Source organism: Schistocerca cancellata, chromosome 9, assembly GCF_023864275.1.
Source record: "Schistocerca cancellata isolate TAMUIC-IGC-003103 chromosome 9, iqSchCanc2.1, whole genome shotgun sequence".
Classification (NCBI taxonomy): domain Eukaryota; kingdom Metazoa; phylum Arthropoda; class Insecta; order Orthoptera; family Acrididae; genus Schistocerca; species Schistocerca cancellata.
In genome coordinates this window covers 109392343-109418826 of record NC_064634.1, presented here as the reverse complement: position 1 = coordinate 109418826, position 26484 = coordinate 109392343, and positions in this window count along the sequence as shown.

The following is a 26484-nucleotide window of genomic DNA, read 5'->3' as shown; positions in this document are numbered from 1 at the left end:
AGATGTGATTGGCGTCATGTTGAATGCGATCCATTAATTCCTCTTCGTTTCTAGATGGTTCGCGTCTGGTTGGGTGAACTAGAACCTTGGAGAATCCCCACAGGAAAAAGTTTGGTGGCGTGAGGTCTGGTGATCGTGGAGGCCATGTCCTGCGAGCGCCTGACCAACTACCCGCCTGTAGAATTCATTTAAATATCCGCGCACAGCACGACTGTTACGCGCGGGCGCCTCATCATGCTGCAACCACGTACGTAGCCGTATGTTCAGAGGAACATCATCCAGCAGGTCGGGTAGAGTTTCTTGCATAAAGTGAAGGTAATTTGCCCCAGTAAGTCGAGGAAGTAGACGGACCGACCCGATCAGATGGTCACCCACAATGTCTGCCCAAATGTTGAGCAAAAATCGTTCCTGGTGTCCGTGGACGTACGTGACGTGAGGATTTCCCTGGCCCACTAACGAACGTTTCGAGTGTTGTAAAGGCCATACCGATGGAATGTGCACTCCTCGGTAAACAACACAATAGCAGGGAAGTCGGTATCTCGTGCAACAAGTCGCAGAAACCACCGGCAAAACCCTACCCTGCGTTCGTAGTCCGCCACAGGATTTAGGTCTTGGACAGAGTGGAAACTAAATGGATGCTGGTCATCATCATTCAAAACCTCCCAGACTAACCGATGAGACACCCCCAGGTGGTGTCCAACCGCTCGAGTACTTGTCGTAGGTGCTTCCTCGAAGCGCTCGAGAACAGTCTCTTCAAATGCAGCATTTAGTCCTGTTCGAGGTCTTCCAGCATCACCATGATATTCCGCTAAGGAGCCTGTTTCGCCAAGTCGCCGGTGAATTGCTGTAAACGTTTACGGGTGTGGGTGGCGTCTTGCTGGGTACCGTTCCTCATACAACCGTCGAGCTTCATGCGATTTCCTGTCGGCTAGTTCATAAACGAAAACCATATCTCGATGTTCTTCAAATGAATACTGTGCCGCCATACTTACTGTGTGACTAAATCCCAGGTGAACTGTATGCTCCGAAGCGAAACTTACGTGTGAATGAAGACAAACAGCAAGACGTTTTCGACGCCTGTGCGTATCATGTTGGGGGCAGTGACGGCGCTAGGGACGTTGGTATGTGTGAACCGATAACCATAGCGCTGCCCGATAACCGACGAATGGCAACAGGGCAATCCCACGGCCAAACGGAGCGCGTGGCGCCAAGTTTCCGTAGTTTATAAATGGTGCGTTGTCGACCTACAGAACACTAGCAATTTTGGTTATTACTGGCATTAGCTATCTAGGCTTAAAATTTCGTGATACAATTCTTCTCCACCCTGTATAATGGATGGGTCATGCTGGAGGAATACACTCATTCTTGTAGGCAAAGGACAGTGTGAGACTATGCGATAACGCAACAGTCCCAAACAGCTGATTCACTGTCACAAAACACGACAGATTTATAGTATAGCGGTCTTGAAAGTCTGTATCAGCAAAGGCAAGTGGATTTTTGTCGGCCCACAGATGTGAGTTACGGGGGCTACGGGTGATACTCCCACCGTCACAGTCGCTTTATCAGCAAACAGGAATAATGGGATTACTCGGCGATTCGCAATTTGCCAACGACAAAATTCCTATCGTCTACTCTCATCTCGTTCTCGAACTAGCTGAATCCGCTGCAGACGACATTGATAGAAGCCGTGCATACGTAATGTCCGCTACAATCTCGTACGTGGAACACCAATACATGTAGATGGTTTACTTGTGCTTGATGAAGGACTATTTCCTACAAACAGAAAACGCCTTCTACTAAATCCACAAACTCTTCGTTTGCGCTTTCAGATGAAGTAACACTGTAGGGCACGGCAACAGTCTCAAGAACTTTAGCGAAAAAGCGAGCAAACACTCTTGAAATTGGTACTCTGAGGTTAGGAGATCGTCTTCCGTATTCTCTATAAAGCAGAAGCACCATTTACACAATAAAATAATACCACAGTGGCGTACTCCGCAATTGTATATACGTGAAGCATGGTGAAACGGTACAGCAGAACTGTCCAACAAATCACAATCGCTTGACAGCTTGAACTACAAAACAAAAATTACAATCGAGAAACAAGCCCGTAGCAACTGGGGTAGCGACAGGCGAAATGAAACCTTCTTTCTGTATCCAGTTGTATCTCTGTATCCAGTAATAGCTACAGACATGTTATATGGAATTTATTATTCAGATTAGTCTACATTACCACTATCTAAGATATTTACTGTTTCGCCTGAAAGACTCTGCACGTATCAACAAATCATTCACAAGCCAAGAATTCGTGTTTCTACATGTTGGCCTGTTTTCCAAAATCTAATGTACCATATTGTAATAAATACAGATAGGTACACGTAATTTTTTCAGTTTCTTCTGTATACGAATCCCACCGGATCAGTCATATAACGAAAATCCATACCCCACAGATAAAATACCCTAAAGAAACACAGTACTAAGGAATTGTCCGAATAGGGCGGAAATCGGTAGATGTGATGTACATGTACAGACAAACAAAGGATCTATGTTTCAGAAAAAGTCGATGACTTATTCAAGAGAAAGAGCTTCACAAATAGAGTCAGTAAGGCATTGGTCAACCTCTGCCCCATATGTTATTCGGCTTGGCATTGCTTGATAGGAATGTTGAATATCCTCCTGAGTGATACCGTACCAGTTTTCTTTCTATTGGTGCGTTAGACTGTCATAATCCTCAACTGATAGCAGGGTCCTGTCCGTAATCCTCCAAACGATCTCACTTAATCCGGCAAACTTGCTGGCCAAGGTAGGGTGTGGCAAGCAGTAGGAAACTCTCGCAGTGCCGCGCGGGATTAGGCGAGCGGTCTAGGGCACTGCTGTCATGGACTGTGTGGCTGGTCATGGAGGAGGTTCAAGTCCTACCTCGGGCATGGGTGTGTGTGTTTGTCCTTAGGATGATTTAGGTTAAGTAGTGTGTAAGCTTAGGGACAGATGACCTTAGCAGTTAAGTCCCATAAGATTTCACATACATTTATTTTACTCTCGCCGTGTGCAGACGGACATTATCTTGCAGAAATGTAAGCCCAGGATGGCTGGCCACGAAGGGCAACAAAACAGGGCGTGGAATGTGAAAGACGTACCTCTGTGCTGAAAGGCTGGCGCGGATGACAGCCAATTCGGTTCTCCTATGAAATGAAATGGCACCCCAGGCCACACATCCGGGTTGTCGGGCCGTATAGCGGGCTACAGACAGTTTGGTAACCCACCAGCGTCCATTTGCTCTCCTGTCACATCTATGCCCTGGAATCACATTGAATATAGTAGAATTATCTCTTCGGACTGAGCCCCAACAAGCAGCGTAGACGTGTCTCGAGATGGTCCAGAAAGTGGTGGGACACCAACCTGTGTGTGGCCTATTATATGGCCTGACAACCAGGAGTGATATTCTGGGGTGTGATTTCATTTCACAGCAGAACCTCTTTGGTTGTGATCTGCGCCAACCTTACAACACTGCGGTACGTCGACTTCTTTCTGCTCCCCTTTCTGTTCCCCTTCAAGGAAAGCCATTCTGGGCTTACATATCAGAAACACAATGACCTCCATCACACGGAGAGAATGTCTGATGCTCGTCTTCATACTTGCCACACCGTATCCTGGGCAGCAAGTACACTTGATCTCTCGTCAGTTGAGAACGTTTGGAAGATTATGGACAGGACCCTCAAACGATCTCGGTATATTTACGATCTAAAGTGCCAATTGAAGGGACGTTATTACTCAAGAAGGCATCCAGCAATTCTGTCAGTGAAATGCCCAACAACTGCTTGCATAACGGCCAGAGGTGGACCAACGCGTTATTGACTTGCTCAATTTGTGAAGCTCTTTCTCTTGAATGAGCAATGCAATTTTCTGATATTCTAATTATTTGTTTATTTCTACGTGTACATCACTTATGCTAACCATACAGTAAAGCTGCACGCCACAGGGAAAAATTACGGCTGCAGTTTCCCCTTGCTTTCAGCCGTTCACAGTACCAGCACAGCAAGGCCGTTTTGGTTAGTGTTACAAGGCCAGATCAGTCAATCATCCAGACTGTTGCCCCTGCAACTACTGAAAAGGCTGCGTCCCCTCTTCAGGAACCACACGTTTGTCTGGCCTCTCAACAGATAAAGCTCCGTTGTGGTTGCACCTACAGTCCAGCTATCTGTATCGCTGAGGCACGCAAGCCTCTCCACCAACGGCAAGGTCCATGGTTCATGGGGGGTTAAATGATGATGGCGTCCTTTTGGGTAAAATATTCCGGAGGAAAAATAGTCCCCCATTCGGATCTCTGGGCGGGGACTACTCAAGAGGACGTCGTTATCAGGAGAAAGAAAACTGGCGTTCTACGGATCAGAGCGTGGAATGTCTGATCCCTTAATCGGGCAGGTAGGTTAGAAAATTTAAAAAGGGAAATGGATAGGTTAAAGTTAGATATAGTGGGAATTAGTGAAGTTCGGTGTCAGGAGGAACAAGACTTCTGGTCAGGTAAATACAGGACTATAAATACAAAATCAAGTATGGGTAATGCAGGAGTAGGTTTAATAATGAATAAAAAACTAGGATTGCGGTAAGCTACTACGAACAGCATAGTGAACGCATTATTGTGGCCAAGATAGACACGAAGCCCACGCCTGCTACACTAGTACAAGTTTATATGCCAACTAGCTTCGCAGATGACGAAGAGATTGATGAAATGTATGATGAGATAAACGGAATTATTCAGATGGTGAAGGGAGACGAAAATTTAATAGTCGTGGTTCACTGGAATTCGATAGTAGGAAAAGTAAGAGAAGGAAACGTAGTAGGTGAATATGGAATGGGGGTAAAGAATGAAACAGGAAGCCACCTGGTAGAATTTTGCACAGAGCATAACTTAATCATAGCTAACACTTGGCTCAAGAATCATGGAAGAAGGTTTATACATGGAAGAAGCCTGGAGATACTGGAAGGTGTCAGATAGATTATATAATGGTAAGACAGAGATTTAGGAACCAGGTTTTAAATTGTAAGACATTTCCAGCGGCGAATGTGGATTCTGACCACAATATATTGGCTATGAACTGTCGAGTAAGACTGAAGAAACTGCAAAATTGTGGAAATTTAAGGAGATGAGACCTGGATAAACTGAAAGAACCAGAGGTTGTAGAGAGTTTCAGGGAGAGTATTAGGGAACGATTGACAAAAATGGGGGAAAGAAATACAGTAGATGAAGAATGGGTAGCTCTGAGAGATGAAATAGTGAAAGCAGCAGAGAATCAAGTCGGTAACAAGACGAGGGCTAATAGAAATCCTTGGGTAACAGGAGACATATTGAATTTTATCGGTGAAAGGAGAAAATACAAAAATGCAGTAAATGAAGCAGGTAAAAAGGAATACAAACGTATCAAAAATGAGATCGACAGGAAGTGCAAAATGGCTAAGCATGGATGGCTAGAGGACAAATGTAAGCATGTAGAGGCGTGATTCAGTAGGGGTAACATAGATACTGCCTACAGGAAAATTAAAGAGACCTTTGTGGAAAAGATAACCACTTGCATCGATATCAAGAGCTCAAATGGAAACCCGTTTCTAAGCAAAGAAGGGAAGTTTAGTATACAGAGGGTCTATACAATGGATATGTTCTTGAGGACAGTATTATGGAAATGGAAGAGGAGGTAAATGGAGATGAAATGGGAGATATGATACTGCGTGAAGATTTTGACAGAGCACTGAAAGACCTAAGTCGAAGCAAGGTAACGGAAGTAGACAACATTACATTAGAACTACTGATAGCCTTGGGAGACCAGCCCTGACAAAACTCTACCATCTGGTGAGCAAGTTGTATGAGACAGGCGAAATACCATCATACTTCAAGAAGAATGTAATAATTCCAATCCCAAAGAAAGCAGATGTTGACAGATGTGGAAATTACCGAACTGTCAGTTTAATAAGACACGGCTGCAAAATACTAAAGCCGACCTTGGGGAAGATCAGTTTGGATCCCGTAGAAATGTTGGAACACGTGAGGCCATAGTGACCCTACGACTTATCTTAGAAAATAGATTAAGGAAAGGCAAACCTACGTTTCTAGCATTTGTAGACATGAGAAAGCTTTTGACAATGTTGACTGGAATAGTCTCTTTCGAATTCTGAAGGAGGCAGGGAAAAATAGAGGGAGTGAAAGGTTATTTTTTCAATTTGTACAGAAACTAGATTGCAGTTATAAGAGTCGAGGGACATGAAAGGGAAGCAGTGGTTGGGAAGGGAGTGAGACAGGGTTGTAGCCTATCCTCGCTGTTATTCAATCTGTATATTGAGCAAGCAGTAAAGGAAACAAAAGAAAAATTCGGAGTACGAATTAAAATCCATGGAAAAGAAATAAAAACTTTGAGATTCGCCGATGATATTGCAATTTCGTCAGAGACAGCAAAGGACCTGGAAGAGCAGCTGAACGGAAAGGACAGTCTCTTGAAAGGACGATATAAGATGAACATCAACAAAAGTAAAACGAGGATAATGGAATGTAGTCGAATTAAATCGGGTGATGCTGAGTGAACTAGATTAGGAAATGAGACGCTTAAAGTAGTAAATGAGTTTTGCTATTTGGGGAGCCAAATAGCTGATGATGGTCGAAGTAGAGAGGATATAAAATGTAGACTGGCAATGGCAAGGTAAGCGTTTCTGAAGAAGAGAAATTTGTTAACATCGAGTATAGATTTAAGTGTCAGGAAGTCGTTTCTGAAAGTATTTGTATGGAGTGTAGACATGTATGGAAGTGAAACGTGGACGATAAACAGTTTAGACAAGAAGAGAATAGAAGCTTTCACAATGTGGTGCTACAGAAGAATGCTGAAGATTAGATGGGTAGATCACGTAAGTAATGAGGAGGTATTGAATAGAATTTGGGAGAAGAGAAATTTGTGGCACAACTTGACTGGAAGAAGGGATCGCTTGGTAGGACATATTCTGAGGCATCAAGGGATCACCAATTTAGTATTGGAGGGCAGCGTGGATTGTAAAAACCGTAGAGGGAGACCAAGAGATGAATACACTAAGCAGATTCAGAAGGATGTAGTTAACGGTAGTTACTGGGAGATGATGAAGCTTCCACAGTTTAGAATAGCATGGAGAGTTGAATCAAACCAGTCTCAGGACTGAAGACCACAACAAGAACAACAACAACAACACTTTTACCAATTTACGTCCCATTCAGATAATTCTTTCGCGGTTGCTCCTTTTTTGTCTTAGAGTGTATTTTCTTTTATTTCGCACCTACCTCCGTTTTGTTGAAACTGACTACCTAATCTGTTTTATTTAGTCGTGACTCGGTTTCCTTGATGGTGAAAGCCGGGAACCAGTCGGGGTAATAAAGCGTTAAACGCAGCCGAGAGATGTTCCTCGAAATCAAATGTCGTTTCTGGAATATGTAAGCGTCGCACCCATACAGAAAATACAAAATGGTACAGAGAGCGAGTCGTGCCGTTCCTACAGCTATTCCGATCTGCGTACTTTGTTATGATCATTTGTGTGAGTTTTGGAAAGCAGCTTAGAAACGTTATGGACTTCTGACTGAGGGCGCTGTCAGTGGGTTTCAGGAACTTTTTACTGAGAAGTGCGGAGCAAACCACAAGGTCGGGCTAACGACATGGATCGCTTTAACGAGGCTCCACTTCGATTATGCCTTGCTGTACACGCAAGTAATTTACCACAGGTGGATACTGTGGCATTATCAAAGGCGAGTAGCACGGCAATTCTGAAACTGCAGAAAACAACATTAAGAGTGGTAACCAAAAATAGTAAGCGGCCCCATTCTAAAGATCGGTTCAAAACCTTGACGACTTTGGCTACGTCATGTGGGTACATCGACGAATCTGTTATGCAGGTGAAAATTGACTTTGGCCATTATTGTACAACCAGCTATGTTTCTGAGCGTAGAACAAGATCAAGGATGAACTTAAATGTGCCAAGGAAGAGTGAACTCAAAACAGCATTTTCTACCAAGGAATGGAATTTTGTAATAAATTGCCCAAGGTGATTAAAGAGTTACTAAAACGCACTTATCTAAGAAGACAGTTACAAAGTAGATATTATGTAGGAAATTATGGAAATTATAGGTACTGAAGGAGTAGTTAGATAGCATAAAGTAGGTGTTTGGTAAAAAGATCTAAGACAAACAATAATAATAATGATAATAATAATAACAATAACAATAAACATTTGACATTTCACTTCACACTTTGGCACTATTTTTTGTTTGTTTTCATTTTCTCGAAAAGCTTACTACAGAGCTTTTCACTGGTACTACCAACAACCTTCTTTCTAAAATCCATGTTTCACTCATTATAGGGGGATATCAACTCGAATGTTTAGGAAAGTAAATGAGAGGTTTCGGTACACAACTTGGATACTAAACACAGTCGCCGCGGTCCTAATGTCTGCCGATGGTGTGCGTAGCGTTACACTTATCGCGTAACCTTGCTAACTACAGACAACAACGCCAAAGAAGGAATAAATAGCAGAATACAGAATGCCAACAGACCTTATTTTGCGTTACAGGAAGTATTAAAAGCAAGTTATTTCAAGAAATTCAAAGATTTCCATATATAAAAGTCTGTTATACCTTTTTGACATATGCCTATATAATATGAACATCAAGAAAATCAGAAGAAGGAAAATTAAGACTCTCTGAAAAGAAAATTTTGAGGTAGATGTCGGATTCGAGATAAGAACACAGTCGAATGGAGAATGTTAATAAACAAAGCAGTAATGATCCATACAGAGAACAAGACAATATATCCAACATTAAAGCTAGAAAACTTCGTTGGAATGGACACACACTTCGAGCTCCATAAGAAAGGAAAATGTATCAAGTTTGTACAGAACATCATCAACGAAGATACCTCTCGGAAGACCAAGACTATGCTATTACCACAACGTCGAAGAATGTTTCAAAATCTTTCATGAGATCACCTGCAAAACTAAATGCCAGGATTGAAGTACCTGCCAAAGCATTGTGACGTCATAAGCGAAAAACATTCATTGCATGAGAATTGTGCTAGTAATAATAGCAATAATAATAATAATAATAATTGAGCTCCACAACTGTGAAGTGCCATCTGAGACATTCAGGTACAACGAGAAAGATCCAAAACCCGACCGAGAATCACCAGCTGTAGAAGAGGTTAGGGGCTTCAGAAATACCTTGAAGAATAATAAAGCTTCTGGGCACGATGGGATCATTGCACAACTCTTTAATTATGTGCTTGATAAACTGATCATAGAGTGGCGACGAGAAATGAAACGAGTGTGTGGAACACGACTGGGGAGCAAGAAAAAACTAATCGGGTAGATTGTCTGGAATTCGCAGAAAATATTGTGGTACTGTTGGAATCTTTAGAATAGTCGGTTAAACAAACCACACAACTACAGAGACAACTGACTTAAGAGGCCAACTCCTACGTAGATCACAGTAGAAGGAGAAATAATTCAGAAAGTAGAGAGGCTTGAATACATGGGAGAATGGGTTGAAAGTGGGCTGACAGAAAAGGAAGCAATGGGAGCACTAATGCAAGAATGAATTTAAAATACAAACTATTAATATCTACAATAAGAAGAATATTTCGATCAATGTAAAATTATGACATTACCACACAGCGATCCATCCTGAAGCATTTTTTTATAGGAGCAGATATGTAAACGTTATCCAGCGACTTCATTGAGGTAAGAATTTTCAGTCGCGAAGTGTAACCTCCCAACATTTTACTTCCGAAACCTCGGAATAATAATGGTGACTAGCCTCTCAGTAAAATTGTGACACACACACATATATATATATATAACCTTTCAATAATTAACTGACTGTGAATTTAAACTGGTAAATTTTGGACGTCAGCAGTGCTGCGTCATGGCCCTGAAAGATCATTCTGAACAAACTGAAAATTCTTACCTCAATGAAGTCGCTGAATAACGTGTACATATCTGCTCCTATAAAAAAAATTTCTGGCACAGCCCAGTGCAGTGCTGGCTACTAGATTTGTTATGTATAAAAAGAAACAACTGATTTTTCTTTACGATAATAGGGATGACCATGGATAGGAGAAATTAGTAAAATCCTAAAATTCAGATGAATCATTGTCAAAAGTTATCTTTATAAGAAAGATTATTATCGAAAGATGTTTTTAAAACATTTACACGGGACTTGATATAACAATATTACAAAATCAGTTGTTACAAATTGCATATGCGTGCGGCTATGAACAGTAATTATTGGTTTTACCTTATCGCTCAGGCACCGCCATCGCTCTCCACCACTGGCTACTAATACTACCGCTGCTGCCGACACTGCTCTCTGGTCTGCGATTCTACTGTAGCTCACATATCGCAGGCAGCGCATGAGCAATCCATCGAAATTACATCTGCTCGAGTGCACTAGCAATAAATTCCTTAGTCATGGACCTCTTACATACGCTCGAGTGCGCTACCAATAAATTCGTTAGTCATGAACCTCTTACAAACTGTTAAATTGTAAGGATATGTAGGACCATCACCATCATCATCACAAGACGTCCTGCCCATAGCTGACCGTCGCGACCCTGTGAATCAAGCTTCTCCATAACAGACAGTTAGCAGTTTCTGTTAGAGCCTGATGAAGCGGTAGACCGGAAATTTTCTGGATTCTATTTTTCTACCTGGTCGCTGTTCTTCTTCTTCGTATCTTGCCCTCGAGCTTCCCTTCCATCATCATTCGCTCTTAATTTCTCCATCTCTTCGTAGCTGCGCGGTCTAGGGCACCTTGCCACGGTTCGCGCGGCTCCCCTCGTAGGAGGCTCGAGGCCTACCTGGGGCTTGGATGTTTGCGTCGTCCTAAGCGTAAGTTAGTTTAAGTTAGATTACGTTGTGTGTAAGCCTTGGGAACGATCACCTCAGCAGTTTGGTCCCATAGGAGCTTACAACCACCACCATCTCTTCTCAGAATATGGCCAAAGGACTGGCGAATTCCTTGGCTGACACGAGAAGAAAGGTGCCTGGAGGTGGTGAGTTGCCCAATAACGGACACATTTGTTCCTCTTTCAGTCCATTTTATGTGCAGCATTCTGCGCCAGCACCAGAAGGCAAATGCATCAGTACACTACTTCTCTCTGGCCTTAAGCGTCAAAGATTCGCAACCATAAAAGACGAAGAACACGACCGTTTCAACAAACCGAAACTGTGTGGAGTTCGTTACCGTCCCGCTCTCCTCTACCAGATCTGGGTGAGGTGCTTCGTAGCCACTAGCTCTAGCGTGACTAGTCCTCTTATCTCCACCAGCTTTCCGTGTCGCATATGGTTGAACTAGTACAAGTGAAATAACGCACGATTTCCAGTTCCTTTAATCGACATTTGAGGTGAGCTTATGCTCCATAATCAGTTATCACAAGTTTGGGCTTGTTGAGATTGAAGTCCCGTCCGAATGACACATGTCCTCAGTGTGGTTGCATATCGAACTCTTGTAAGCATCTACCGCAACTTCGACCATAGTCAATGAAGCACATGAAAACAGGAACACAAAACTCTCATCGTTTTCGTTTATTTGTCATATGTTAAGAATCTGTTTATGAGTTCACTTTCCTCGAAAATATCCAGCTTTTTCTGTGAACATAACCTGCTTGTTCTGTGGATATGTCAGGCTGGATGTGCGGCTTCAAACGTTGGTTCAAGGTTTGGAGCAAAATTTTGGTTGCGGTAAGGGATCAATAGCTCGGTAGTTGGAGCGGTTTCCGATTGACCCTTTCTGGTGTAGGGGGATGAAGAGAGACTTCGACTATTTTTCAAGTCACTCCCCAGTTTCCCATATTCTTGTACAGAATGAATAATGCAGCACATCAGCACCTTCCTGCCCCATTTGTTTGATCATCTTCGCAGATATATCATCTAGACCAGGAGATTTATAGTTATTCAGATGTTGGACTACGTTCTCCGTTTCACTGAGTCAGATTGTAGGTATTGGTGTAAGTTACTCATCTGCTTGACTGTCCGTATTGTTGTTAATTCCCGGATATAGTTTTCACAGTACTATTTCTTCCTCGCAACAGCGTCTTCGTTGTCTCCGATGGGGTTGTCATTCTCATCGTCTACCACCCACGTACGAGTATTAAATTCACCAGCAATGACGTTGAGTATCATGAAGAGATCAAGTACTTGACTGCGATTATGACATTGTTCTGTCTCCTCACATATACTTTTAATGAATGTGACCTGTCCTTTCTGCAAATCCGATGTATTTATGTGGACATGTTCTAATATCTATCTTGATCCTGGGTGATCAGGATACCATTTTTCTTCATATTGCTTCTCTCTTCAATTAACTGCAGTGTGGGCTGCAATATCCAAGGGTATTTTACACATTGTCGTAAATCTGATGTTGGAAGTGACAAGGAATCGGACTCCTTCATTGGGTCCCATGTTTGTGACGCTGCGGCCCCCTCATCAAGACTGATGTTGTGGAGTTTTGGTCTTACATGCTCATAGAATTCCTGAAGAGCTGCCTTGTTTGTGAATATCAGATGTCCTTTCTCCACTCTGCTTCGTAGATTTGAGCTTAATACGCATTTTAATTGGTAGCAAACTGCAATCACATCCACAATCAGTACCATGTAAGGGCTTGCAGTCTACGACTGATGTCTTCCAGCGTCTTAGCAACTAAAACGTCAGTCTGGTTTCTAAACCAATCACCAGGTAATATCGAATTTTATAGTCATCTTGGGTGATGCTGAAACATAGTGTTACAGACAGTTAAGTTGTTAACTGCGCAGAAATATAGTTAAGTTCCTTCCTCGTTCATTTCTCTCATCTAAACCATAATACCAAATACAGGTCGATCTCCAATTGTAGCACTGAAATATCCTCAAATTATTGCCTGTTCCTCGTTTGGGTTTTATTAATAACATGTTCCAGTTGTTCATAGAACTCCAATGCTGCAGCAGTAGGAGCATTGTCCTGAAGGATGTTGAGTTTACAGGGTGAAGCATCAGCTTGATGGAGATGATCCTTTCATTAACGGGTTCATAACCAACAGCACAGTCGTTCAGATTGCTAGGAACGTCAATTGCAACTTCCTTTCTGCTTCTGTCGCTACTCCTGAGAAGTACAGTGTTTCTTCCTTGGATCATGAAATGGCCATTTCTTCTCCAGTTAGCGTCGCTGAGCCCGAGAATAGCCTGCCCATTCGCGCTCATTTCCCTTCTTACTACTGCAAGTTTTTGCCGTCCGAAGTATGGCTGTTGGCTCAATGAGTTCTTTCAATCCTGTTTGTCCCCTCCCCCAGAGTTTCGACTAGGGGACTTGAAGCTCATTCAGATAATTTAGAAGTGATGAAAGGAATGGGGTTCTCAAGAGACACATTTCTGTGGGTTTTCGTGCTCAGCTGCTCAGTTTCTCGCTGCGTTGGTTGCACAAACTTCCACTGAATTGTTCGGCTTAACTGCGGCACTACGTGTGTGTAGGATGCTGGAGAAATGGAATGACAGATGCTAACAGAACTCCCTCGCTGAGATCTTGTAATCGTGTATCACATCCACTTTCCCTTGCCAGAGTCGTAAGGTGTTCTCAGAGACTCCTCGAGGTCATGTTGTCAATAATGATCAAAATGCGAACATGAAAATTAAGTAACACGTATTTAAAAATTATAAATAATTAAAAAGTTGGTGAAATATTGTCAGTGTACAATAAAGACAAAAAGCTGTAACATTCAGAAAGACACTTGCCATTTTTTACTATTTTTGTTTTGTTACTGGCACCATCGTGGCCGTTGGCAATGAGACAGCACAGAAAGCCGACGTAGATTAATTGCTGGTATTATCGAATACCATTTACTTCTGTCGTTGTATCTCCAAACTGAAGTCTTTTTAGATCTGAAACGCTGTTGATCATGAACTTCAGCCACTGGACAATAAGGATTTGTATTTATCTTAATAAAACTTACTATCGAAAAAGGTTTTAAAGGGGGTAGGGCGTGAAATGCGCCGACTTGGAACAGGAGAGGCACCACAGGACATTTTAATTTCCACTGTTTATACTTTTACAAATAAATTCATAAGGCTTTGTCAGCATGACCAGGAAGGATTTAGGATTCACACTCATAGCAGTGGAAGTTCAAAAACACAACAAAATAATTTTTTTACATGTGAAATTTCACCGTTTTTCACTTACTATTGGCTGCATTTGTTGCTATAGGTGCACTTTTCTTCGTAAGTATGAGAGATTTTTCAACGAATTTTGCACAGCATACAAAAACCATTCTTACAGGTGTATGAAACTCTAGAAATTATTTAATTTATAAAAAAATGAATGAGCTGTTACATTTTAAACTTCAGGTTCAGAAGAAACTCGAATTTTATACTTAATTACCTCAATTTCTACAAGAGTTTTTAATAGATTTATAAAATTCTAGAGTTTTGCATTAAAGAGTTTGTGTTTAATAAGCATACCAAGTTTGAAAGTAATGAGATAGTTATTTAGGATGTTACATGTACATAAGTACAAAACTTTTTGGTTTGCAGAAAATGCCCGTTAAGTTTCTGGTTGTATTTGGAATTCTTTCAGAACTGTCCAGCACCATAAGCAGGTCCTTTTTCATTTTGCAAATGAATTTTCTTCGTTTTCACATTCCTATGATGCACTCTTCTCGATTTTATCACATCCAAAAATGATTTATCTGTTTCACTAGACGCTCTCTGTCTATTGCATACAAAACTTCGATGCAGTTCACTCCGGGCTTAATTCCCATTTTCTCTAAAACATTCCCTGCTTTGAACACCATCATTAAAACATGACACTGAATCATAAACACCAATAGCAAGTGCATTTCTTCCCACAAAAAATGGTTATTGGCTATCTCTCCCATACACATCGATTAAAACTTTCATTTGGGTTTAGGGTACCACAATGAAGACATTTCTTCAATGAGTTTTCGTTTGCAAGGTCCCTGAATATAGGTGTGATGGCTTTCATTACAGCAGTTGCTAGAGAATTCCTGTGATGATATTCTTCACTTACGTATGAAAGAAGAATGCTATGCAAAAGGGTGTGGCACTGCATCTAGATACACTTAAGACCAAATAACCTGCCTCATAATCTCTCGAATATATATGTTTTGTACATCAAACTATTCAGGAAGACATGTGATACAAAATAGGCATGTGTTTCAAAAGTAGAATTTATTAAAATTTTGGCTTCCTACCCCCCTTAAAAAGAGTTGCACCTGAAGGTTAATGTGGAATAGTAGGAAAATGTGGAATAGGGTGATAAAAATGCAGATAATCAGGTAAATCCAGGATAGAAACATATTAAATGTATACAAAATACAATTCTAAAACTGCTAGTAATTTGAACTCTTAAAGGAATTACTTACCAGTAACAGAAAAAACTAATTTGGTCCAGTAACAAATACGTTAAATTGTTTAACTTCAAAACAAGGTTCTGAAACAATAATTTACTTACGTAATGGAAGTGATTTGTTTTACATTGATCTATTTGCAACAACCCTGGTTCTCAGCGCCTGCACAGCCAAGTAATTCCAAGTATTCCATATTGCCCGACAAGCCATCTTGCACTTTAACATAAGAAAACAACACGTTGAATACATGACGAAAAAATCGTGCAATACGTAGTGACCTTCTACTCTTCTACTTTCTACGTTGCACAGTTTTAAATGTTAGTGTAAATTTTGTTTAACGATTGCATATTTTTGAAATTTAATCTACAAAAATGTTGTGAAACTACGTAAACAATTTCTGAACCGTAGCTCACACAATGTCTGGAGTCAAACTTGACTCGCTGCAGAGCATAAAGGGAACATCCTGAGGTAACCAGTGCGTCTCCCACTTGTGAACACGTCAGCGAATGAGAAATCAAGTTGTTTCATACCATTCAACAATATCCAAAGTTCCTCTAAAAGTTGTGATAGGTGGAGAATTATCACCAATGCACTGTGTAATGCAAGTGAATTTCAATATGCATAACTAAAAGAAATTACGGTAATGACGCATTCGAAGAAAGTGATTGTTTACAATACCAATAAAGTGTAGATCATTATTGTCATTCAACACAATTAATCTTGGAAATGACGATACTGGAACTAAAAAAAACGAACGTTGGTCTGGATGAATAGAAAAGGTAATTATTATTTTTTAGTTAATGTTGTGCTGCCTAATATGACAGATAAATCTTTCACATTAACATGCACAATTAATCTTGGAAATGACGATACTGGAACTCAAAAAACGAACGTTGGTCTGGATGAATAGAAAAGGTAATTATTATTTTTTGTTAATATTGTGATGCCTAATATCACAGATAAATATTTCACATTAACGTGCATAAGTTTGGAATAAGGCACTATTTTTGACTATGGAGCCTTTGGGAAATTTAGTAAATTAGACAATGAAATAACACCTGCTTCTAATAAGACACCTTACCTTAGGGGAAAATTTCTATTAAAACGACCTACAGTTTACAGAAAATGACTTATTAGCTTATGTTCAAGAGCAGACTGGTATTGTATCCTGAAATAAAGTAAGAATATGTGCCATCCTCCATTTGCGATTATAAATCCTTATGCAGTCAGTAACAGATGTTCCCAGAGAGCAGACAGCTTTGAACCTATCTGTCGGAGTACTGTCTCTCAACCGGTAGTATTGTAAGATCTCACTTTTATGGATGTAGTATTTTGCATTTTTCTAGTAAATCAGAAAGCAGCGTATAAAAGGGGCCTCAATCAACGAAGAGGGATGTGGAAATGTATACTGGGATCATAGAGCCAAAAGCTGGGGGAAATTTATGTTTCCAGAGTACATTAACAATCTAAGTGAAGAGCTGACATCCATCCAGTAAGTTTTCTTCATATCATGTGTCACAGCCAAAAACTTCATGAAACTTCGGGACATTTTCCATTTTGGCTATAGTGGGGTCGCAGTCACTTATTTCAAACAGTTACCTGATTTCGGAACTTGATAATGTCACATCACAGAAACGACCTGATTGTGGGAAATACACATTTCAGATTCTGATGAAATGATTAAGGATTAAAACAAATAATGGAAGTAGAGCGTCATTTCAGTATTACATTCACAGTGACAAAAGAAGTTCAGTTAGGGAAATTGTTTTCAAATCATTCGCGAAAAAAGTTCAAAACTGCCGGTAATTTTCACTTTAAACTTTTAGGTTTACAGTTCACAACTTCTTGACGCAGATTTGATTTTTGTTAGAGTGTTTAGGTATTTCCTGGACTGTATTCAGGTAATACACATTTATAATCATTTAATTGAGGAATATATATATATATATATATATATATATATATATATATATATATATATATATAGAGAGAGAGAGAGAGAGAGAGAGAGAGAGAGAGACAGAGAGACAGAGAGAGAGAGAGAGAAAGAGAGAGAGAGAGAGAAAGAAAGATTTTTCTCTGGAAAAAGTAATATAAGTTACTTTCATCGAATCATTTGCTTGCTAACCCAGAAAGTTGATATTGTAATGTTAGTTGTCAAAACAGGAAGATGCATTTTCCTGAAGTGACGATTAGACTTTAATAATGTAGGAAAGTACAACAATGTTAAGTAAAAAGATGTAATTAAGTGAACTTAAAATACAGAGTCCGCCAGAAAATGTATACACACTGTGTCAGCCTCTATCGAGATATCGATATGGTCGTTCGAGTTGAGTTATAAGTGTGTTGTTGTATGGCCTTTGGCTCAACAGATGTCAGTACTTTCATCTCGGTATTGAGAAAACAAGATGGGTGGAGCACGCTTGACATTCGAGCAACGAAAATGTGTTGTGAAGTTGTTCTTCAAATTTGATAATGCCGTTGAAGTGCAACGTCAGTGAGGCGGGAATTTGAAACAGAACCGTCAACCTGCCTAACAATTAAGCATATCATTGACAAGTTGGAATTGCATGGAACAATTTGTGACATTCACAAAGGAAGACCAGGAAGACAGTGTGCAGCTTCCAGTCTTGCTTCGTCAACTCTCGTGTTTGAAATGTTTGTTAATTCTCCGCAGAAGTGTGCTACGCAACGTGTACGTGAAATGGGGGTTAGCAGTACAAGCGTGCGAAGAATTCCGAAAGCTCCAAAGTGGAAAGTTTACATTTCATCATTACTGCACGCGATTAATGAGGACGATACTGATCGCCATATGCAATTTTGCGAATGGTACCAGCAAATGGTAACTAATGAACAATTTGTGCCGAAGGTAGTGTGGAGTGACGAGGCACGATTTAAACTTGCTGGAACCCTGAATCAGTATAACAGTGTGTACTGTACACCGTAAAATCCTCATGCTTATATAGATAAAGCGGTCAATCTACCAGGGGTTCATGTGTGTTGTGGACCATAATCTAGGGGCTTAGTAGGGCCCTTTTTCTTTGATGCTACTATCACTGGAGAAGTGTACCTGGAAATGTTACACACATCAATTTTGCCAGGAATACGTGTGCTTTATGGAGCTGATGAAAAGGTCTTCTGCCAACAGGACGGAGTGCCACCACACTACCATCCAGCGGTACGAGCTTTCCAGGATGACAATTTTCCAGTGCATTGGATTGGACGAAGAGGGCCTCCACGGTCGCCAGATCTAACGCCTATGGATTTTTACTTGTTGGGAACTGTGAAAGATAATGTCTATCGATGTAGGCCACGCACGCTGGAGGAACTTTGCCAGGCCGGCCGCGGTGGCCGTGCGGTTCTAGGCGCTCCAGTTCGGAGCCGCGCTGCTGCTACGGTCGCAGGTTCGAATCCTGCCTCGGGCATGGATGTGTGTGATGTCCTTAGGTTAGGTAGGTTTAAGTAGTTCTAAGTTCTAGGGGACTGATGACCACAGCAGTTGAGTCCCATAGTGCTCAGAGCCATTTGAACCATTTTTTGAACTTCGCCAGGAGATTACAGCGACATGTGCAGCCATCTCCATTGTAACGCTTACTTACGTAGTTGTTCAACCGCTCGTCGTTCTGTTGTGTGTTAAGCCGCGAACGGTGAACATTTTGGACATTTAAGGTAACCACGTGCTAAACTGAAGATTGTACAACATGTGTTATCAATTATTAAATGTAAAATAAAAACATATGCAATACTTTTCGTTCCTTAAAATGTGTATACATTTTTCTGGCTGAGTCTGTAGTGTGATATTCGTTGAGTAACAACCTGTTATTGCTGTAAACTTTACATACATTTGCGTTTCGCGGAATTAATTTGTAGCTCTGATTCACTTAGTAGCTCCAGCGTGTAAAATACATTGTAACTCAACGTCTTCACACTAATGGGGCTTGTTTTATGAGCTGTCTGATATGGTGAGAGCATCGTCGGATAGTGGGGATGAATTACAAACTCTACCGTTGTTCGCTAAGTAAATCATGATCGTCGTAAGCAGGTCTCTAGTTTCGAGGTGATTTTTCCAGTTTTCTGATATCTTTTGCAGATGCTGCGGTACTTAAATTCATACAAATGAACGTCTAAATGAAACCAGTAATATGATACGTACAGAAATGTGTAGAGGTTTCTTCCTAAGCACAAAATGGGAATAGTGAATAAAATTTTTTGATAAATGTTTTGGATTCAGTTCACTGAAGAAAGCAGGGGTTCACATCAATAGTATGATTAAGAACTAAAAGGCAAGGAGTTGTTTTTATAGCGACTTGTTTAATAATAACTGTCGTGCCAGTATACCTTGGAGCGTTTTGGGCCATACTGCTTCAAACAAAGCGTATTTCTATAGTATGGCAGAGCAGAATTTATCTCGTCAGAAAATCAATTATTTCTAACGTTTATTCGTCCTAGATACTCACCAGCTTGTGAACTTTAATTCTTAATCACAGAACTTAACGTTTCAGCTACACTGCCTTTGAATTAGTAATCCACGTGCCTGTGGATAATTTTTCAGAATTCTACTGTACTTTCCCATACAAGCACAAACTCACGTGCATGATCAAAAACAGTTTTTGCCATAATATAAGTGAATTTTTAATACCAGTAATGTATGATAAATTAGCTTTTATGATACTTAATTTTAAGCTAGTACTTTTTTTGTCAGCTTGTATCTAGATTATATAAAAATGTTTAGTTAATTATTTTAATTTCGGCACAGATCTGAGTACTGTTGTCGTGTTAATCGAAACTGGTTATTTAGTGCAAGGCTTGTGGTTTTTGCTGTTGAGTAAACAGCGAAACAGTACAACTTAAAAATGAAGTGATACAGTTATTTGATGTGTCATTGTGTTTAAGTTAGTTGAAGACGACTAGATGGTTTTATTATTTATTTCAGTAGGATACGGAGATAATACAGAAACTCTAAAGTGAATGACACAGATAATTAAGAGACAAAAGGATTATGTGAAAATGTTATGAAACTCAAGTGCAGAGTTGAGATCCTATTAATGACCAAGCAGCTTAGTCGTGCAGTATTCTTTCGAGAGGAGTTCGTAAATTCTCCTTGGAATCTTGTTACTGGACACTCGTGGCTAATTAATTGGTCCTTTGCTTGCTCCACTGCGTCACAATCGCATTAAGTTCCTGATGGTCAAGCAAAAAATTGTATGACTACAACAGGCCTGTAGTACACTAGGACGGGAATGCCAATGTTTCACAACTAAAATTATACGTCTTAAAGTCAGTTATTATGTCAGTTATTATGTAACTTCAGCTGAAAAAACTTTACGTGCTATCTCCAAAAGTAATCAATAATCAAACACTAAATGAAATATTATGCATAAAATTTTATGATGTACAGCTCGATCTTAGAAGTATTTCTCTTAATGTTGACCTAAGGAGAAGGCTATGCTATCTCTCCTTGTTGCCCTAATGAAGTCCGCTGAAAATAATACTACAATTAAGAGAGAGTTATTCAGGATATGTGAGGTGTAAAAATATTGTGCAAAATAGATAATTACGCGTCTTGTGGAAATTCCTCTAAGAGTCTTGGAAATCATACTGTCAGATGACAATGAGCAGCTACTTAATACAAATGAGGAAGCAGGAGTGTTCTTTTTTTTCAAATTTAGTGGTTATTTTTTGCTGGCAAGAGCACGAATAGTACCTACTAAGAAATACAGCGAGAGTATATTGTTAATACTGAATACAGTAGCAGTTTCTACGAGCTATGTGCCTTCTGTTAATATATACTTCAACTTGCTGCACACCTATGAAGGTTTTACTCCTACATGGGATTTACGGAAGGTGTAGAATTAATGTATAAATAGGTGCAGAATCCTGTCAACTGATTTCTCGAGACAAGTGTTTCCTAGGTAAACTACTCACATGATGGACTTAGTATCAGTAATTCTGGTGAGAATAGCAGAGTTTATCAGTCAGACATCAAGAGAATGCCGTACTTTTTCATTTTAGTAATCTCTTATTCACAACTACAGCTGATCTAAATAGTCACATACTCCACGCCTGAGTGTGTCTTTAACAAATGTTGCAGATATAATATTCTCATACGTATACATCACAGGATAGGTACTGTAGTGAGCTATAATGTGAGCATATTGAACATACCGATAAACAAATCTACTATTTCTTATAAATAAGTTACAAAATCAGTTGTTTACTAATTGTCAAATTAAGAGTTCTCTACAGTTACACTAAAAGTTTAATTCAGTATAAATTAGTTATACTCCTGCTTATAACTGTTAACGTTTATTTGATAAGAAAATTTGTCTATAAATGTTTATAAGACCGATAGGTGAGTAACTTAGCGGGAAGAAACAAGGTAAGTTGCCGCTTGCCTAGCTTTTGCTGTTCCAGTTATGTGATACATGAAAATGTAACTTATGGTTAATTTATTTGCCAATATTTAACTGTCTTTAAATACTATTTGACTGTAATAATTCAAACATATATAATGAATATATCTGAAGTATTTAACAGTTGGAAAAAGAAACTATTGCCTAAGAGAATGGTGGTGAAGCTTGCATACGAGGGTTGGAACTTAAATAGTGACATCTATTTATTCACAACCGATACAAAAGAGTTACATGTTTGCAGCTGTTACTGTCCTTCAAAGTAGTCACCAGCATTGTGTAGAACCCGTTGCCAGCGATGTGGAAGGCGTAGTATATCGTTAGCAGAGCCTCTTCTGTTGATGTGACTCCTTTGTATCGGTTTTGAATAAGTATTTGCCACTATTTAAGTTCCAACCCTCGTATAATCACTTGGTGGATGTTGTTGGTCACGTGACAGAACTCGTAAGTGAGCGAGCGGTGCGTTACTTGTGGTTGTTGATGATGTCTTTCGACAATGTAAGACTGGTGAGATTTGTGCGGTCTGTGAACTGCGTCTGCTGAGGTGAATACGTGGCTTGTACCGATTCTGGGCTTAGTCGTATCAGTGACACAGTTTGGTACGTAGAGAGTTTATGATCAGTGAGGGCTAGTATAGATTTTCTATTGAGCTTTGCTTTGGTGAATCATTTAACGCATTTACACTTAATCTTAACACTGTGGTCAGGATACTTCCTTGTTCTGAGAAACTGTTTTTATATTTCTGTATTTATTAAGTGTCACTTATTCGATGTTTTGTGTATTATTCGCTAATTGTTCATTAGGTTGAGCTAATGACATTTAAATGACTTCTTGAGACTCAGTGGAACAGTAGACAACCGAACTCCTGCGTTAGCACAGGAGCGACTAAATTGATTTAAGATTACTTACTTGCCCTCTGGTGATTAGTTAGCAAGAAGATGATTTCATGTGTTGGTGAATCTCATTATAATTTTCTGTAACCTTAACCTAGCCGGTACTTTAGTAGCGTCGAGTAAGTTATTTTACAGATAACTCATCCCACTATCATCTTACGTAAATTTGAATGAACGTCATAAATCTATGCAATTCCAGTACGCTAAAATCAAACGAAGTGGTACTACGATGAATTTTAGTATCGCACAACAAACATTATTTGTAAATACGGTCGCAATTCCAGTTGGAGAATCTCTGTTCGTTAACCGATTATCACAACAGTGATTATTACGGAATTATTATGAAGGAAGGCGTGATGACATAATGGCTAACATGAGACACCAACAGAAAATATTCTCGAAATAGTAAAGAGAAATTTAGCTGTTGATTGAAGTTTCTAAAGAAAGACAGGTGTAATAATTTGGAACGATGAACAAGGAATCGTTACTGAAATCAGTAAACGCCGATATCTCTCTATTACAGTCAGCTTACGTTATCTCGCAGTAACGTATAACTATATAGGCTAATTTCATTAACTTCCCAAATAAAACTTACATAATATTACTTTTTAAATGATTTGAAAACATTGGCATTAAATAAACCAGTGAAGGTACAACACAGCTGCAATGCAAGAAAACGAACCACTAAGCCAAACAGAAAACACTTATACTAACAATTTTTGATGGGAAAATTTAAGGAAACCATGGTATTACTATTAATCTTTGCTTTGACAATCTTATTTTATTCCACTTTTAATTTACTTTCATTCAAAACTTTGATTATCTGTATGACAGAGTGACTGACTAATTTAAGCGTCATCATTTTCAACACGGCAAAACTCACGTCGGATTTTTTTGAAAATTAACTTCTTTCTGATAAAACTAAATTAGAGAAGGTACAGAATCCTAATTCACTTAAGAATGACAGATCAATGAGAAACTCAGGGAGCTAGAATTTTTAACATTAATATTTAAATAAAAAGACAAGTCACTGAAAATTTCACTGGATACGCATTGTAATGATGGCAGTGAAACCTGGACGATAAACAGTTTAGACAAAAAGAGAATAGAAGCTTTCGAAATGTGGTGCTACAGAAGAATGTTGAAGATTATATGGGTCGACCACATAGCTAATGAGGAGGTAGTGAATAGAGTTGGCGAGAAACATTTGAGGCAGAATCTGACTAAAAGAAGGGATTGATTGACAGGACATATTCTGAGGCATCAAGGGACCACCAATTTAGTTTTGGCGGGAAGTGTTGCGCTAAAAATCGTAGAGGGAGACCAATATATGAATACTGTGGTGTCACCGCCAGACACCACACTTGCTAGGTGGTAGCCTTTAAATCGGCCGCGGTCCGTTAGTATACGTCGGACCCGCGTGTCGCCACTATCAGTGATTGCAGACCGAGCGCCGCCACACGGTAGGTCTAGAGAGACTTCCTAGCACTCGCCCCAGTTGTACAACCGACTTTGCTGGCGATGGTTCACTGATAAAATACGCTCTCATTTGCCGAGACGATAGTTAGCATAGCCTTCAGCTACGTCATTTGCTACGACCTAGCAAGGCGCCATTACCAGTTACTATTGATACTGTGAATCATATACCGTCAAGAGCGACGTTCACCATTAATGGATTGAAGTTGAGTATTCCACCAGCTACGTCCGTTTTTTCTAAATTCTAATTTCCTTGTCCTGTTCCAGACCTCACGCCAGCCTGCGTAAGCTAAAACGCGTGCCTTTCGGCTTCCTCTAGTAACACGGTGTTGGCTCTCCTGCCAGCCACAACAAATACAGTAAGCACATTCAGAAACATGTACGTTGCTGTATTTATTCGGAGATAAAGACGCTCGCGCAGGATAGAGTTGCATGGCGAGCTGCATCAAACCAGTCTTTGGACTGAAGACCGCAACAGCAACAACAACGCAATGTAAATGCTCCAATGTAATCGGAATGTGAACAACGTTACAAGTTCTCGATGCTGTTGACACTACGGTGTTTGCGTCGCCGATTCTGTTCCAGTTGCTGCAGTTTCTACGAGAGACATCTGATTAGATGCTTTGTGTTATTTGGAGCGTAATGCGTATCCTCACTATCGTACTTGAATGTACTCGAGACAGTTCGGCTTCTGCTCCACGTGGAACGCAATCCAATGAGGTTGCAGCAAACGCGGAAGAATACATAGTGCAATGCTTATATGAGGTCTATTCTTATGACAAACGGAGTATAGTACTGGAACCATGGAAGTACCCATTCCGTTTACTGTGTGACGTAACACTTGCAGCGCCCAGAGGCACTGTCGTCATTACACCTCACTAGAACCGCAACGATAATGATCACCTGTGCTGTCGTCTTGTATCTTCTTAGCGTCATTTAACTTCGTCACTTTACCATACACCACACTGGAAATAACAGTAGATTTCCGCCCATCCTATCCATCAAATCGTTCATGTATATAAAGAACTACAGCGGTCGTATCACAATTCCCTAGGACATTCCTGACGATGCCCTCGTCTCTGGTGAAATTCGCTATAGTATCACTTCATAACTTGAAATATAGACTGTAATACTTATCTAAATACTCGCGTCTGCAACGCATCCAACAACGATTCGTAATAACAGTATTCTTATTGTTCAACAGTGCGTTATTATATGGACGTCTACTTTTAACAGCAATTCTATACTAAACCTTGAAGCATCATGACAACTCTCAGTTATAAACACCCTGAATTATCGCTTTCGCCTGCGAGAGCGAAATTGGCTTGTTACCAAAAATTCCTTTAAGCGTCACCAATATTATGGAAATGGAATAGGATGTAGATGCAGATGAAATGGGAGATACGATACTGCGTGAAGAGTTTAACAGAGCATTAAAGACCTGAGTCGAAACAAGGTCCCCGGAGTAGACAACATTCCATTAGAACTACTGACGGCCTTGGGAGAGCCAGTCCTGACAAAACTCTACCATCTGGTGAGCAAGATGTGTGAGACAGGGGAAATACCCTCAGACTTCAAAAAGAATGTGATAATTCCAATCCCAAGGAAAGGAGGCGTTGACAGATGTGAAAACTGAACTATCAGTTTAATAAGTCACAGCTGCAAAATACTAACGCGAATTGTTTACAGGCGAAGGGAAAAACTGGTAGAAGCCGACCTCGGTGAAGATGAGTTTGGATTCCGCAGAAATGTTGGAACACGTGAGGCAATACCGACCCTACGACTTATCTTAGAAAATAGATTAAGGAAAGGCAAACCTACATTTCTAGCATTTGTAGACTTAGAGAAAGCTTTTGACAATGTTGATTGGAATACTCTCTTTCAAATTGTAAAGGTGGCAGGGGTAAAATACAGGGAGCGAAAGGCTATTTACAATTTGTACAGAAACCAGATGGCAGCAATAGAGTCGAGGGGCATGAAAGGGAAGCAGTGGTTGGGAAGGGAGTGAGATAGGGTTGTAGCCTGTCCCCGATGTTATTCAATCTGTATATTGAGCAAGCAGTAAAGGAAACAAAAGAAAAATTCGGAGTAGGTATTAAAGTCCATGGAGAAGAAATAAAAACGTTGAGGTTCGCCGATGACATTGTAATTCTGTCAGAGACAGCAAAGGACTTGGAAGAGCAGTTGAACAGAATGGACAGTGTCATGAAAGGAGGATATAAGATGAACGTCAACAAAAGCAAAACGAGGATAATGGAATGTAGTCGAATTAAGTCGGGTGATGCTGAGGGAATTAGATTAGGAAATGAGACACTTAAAG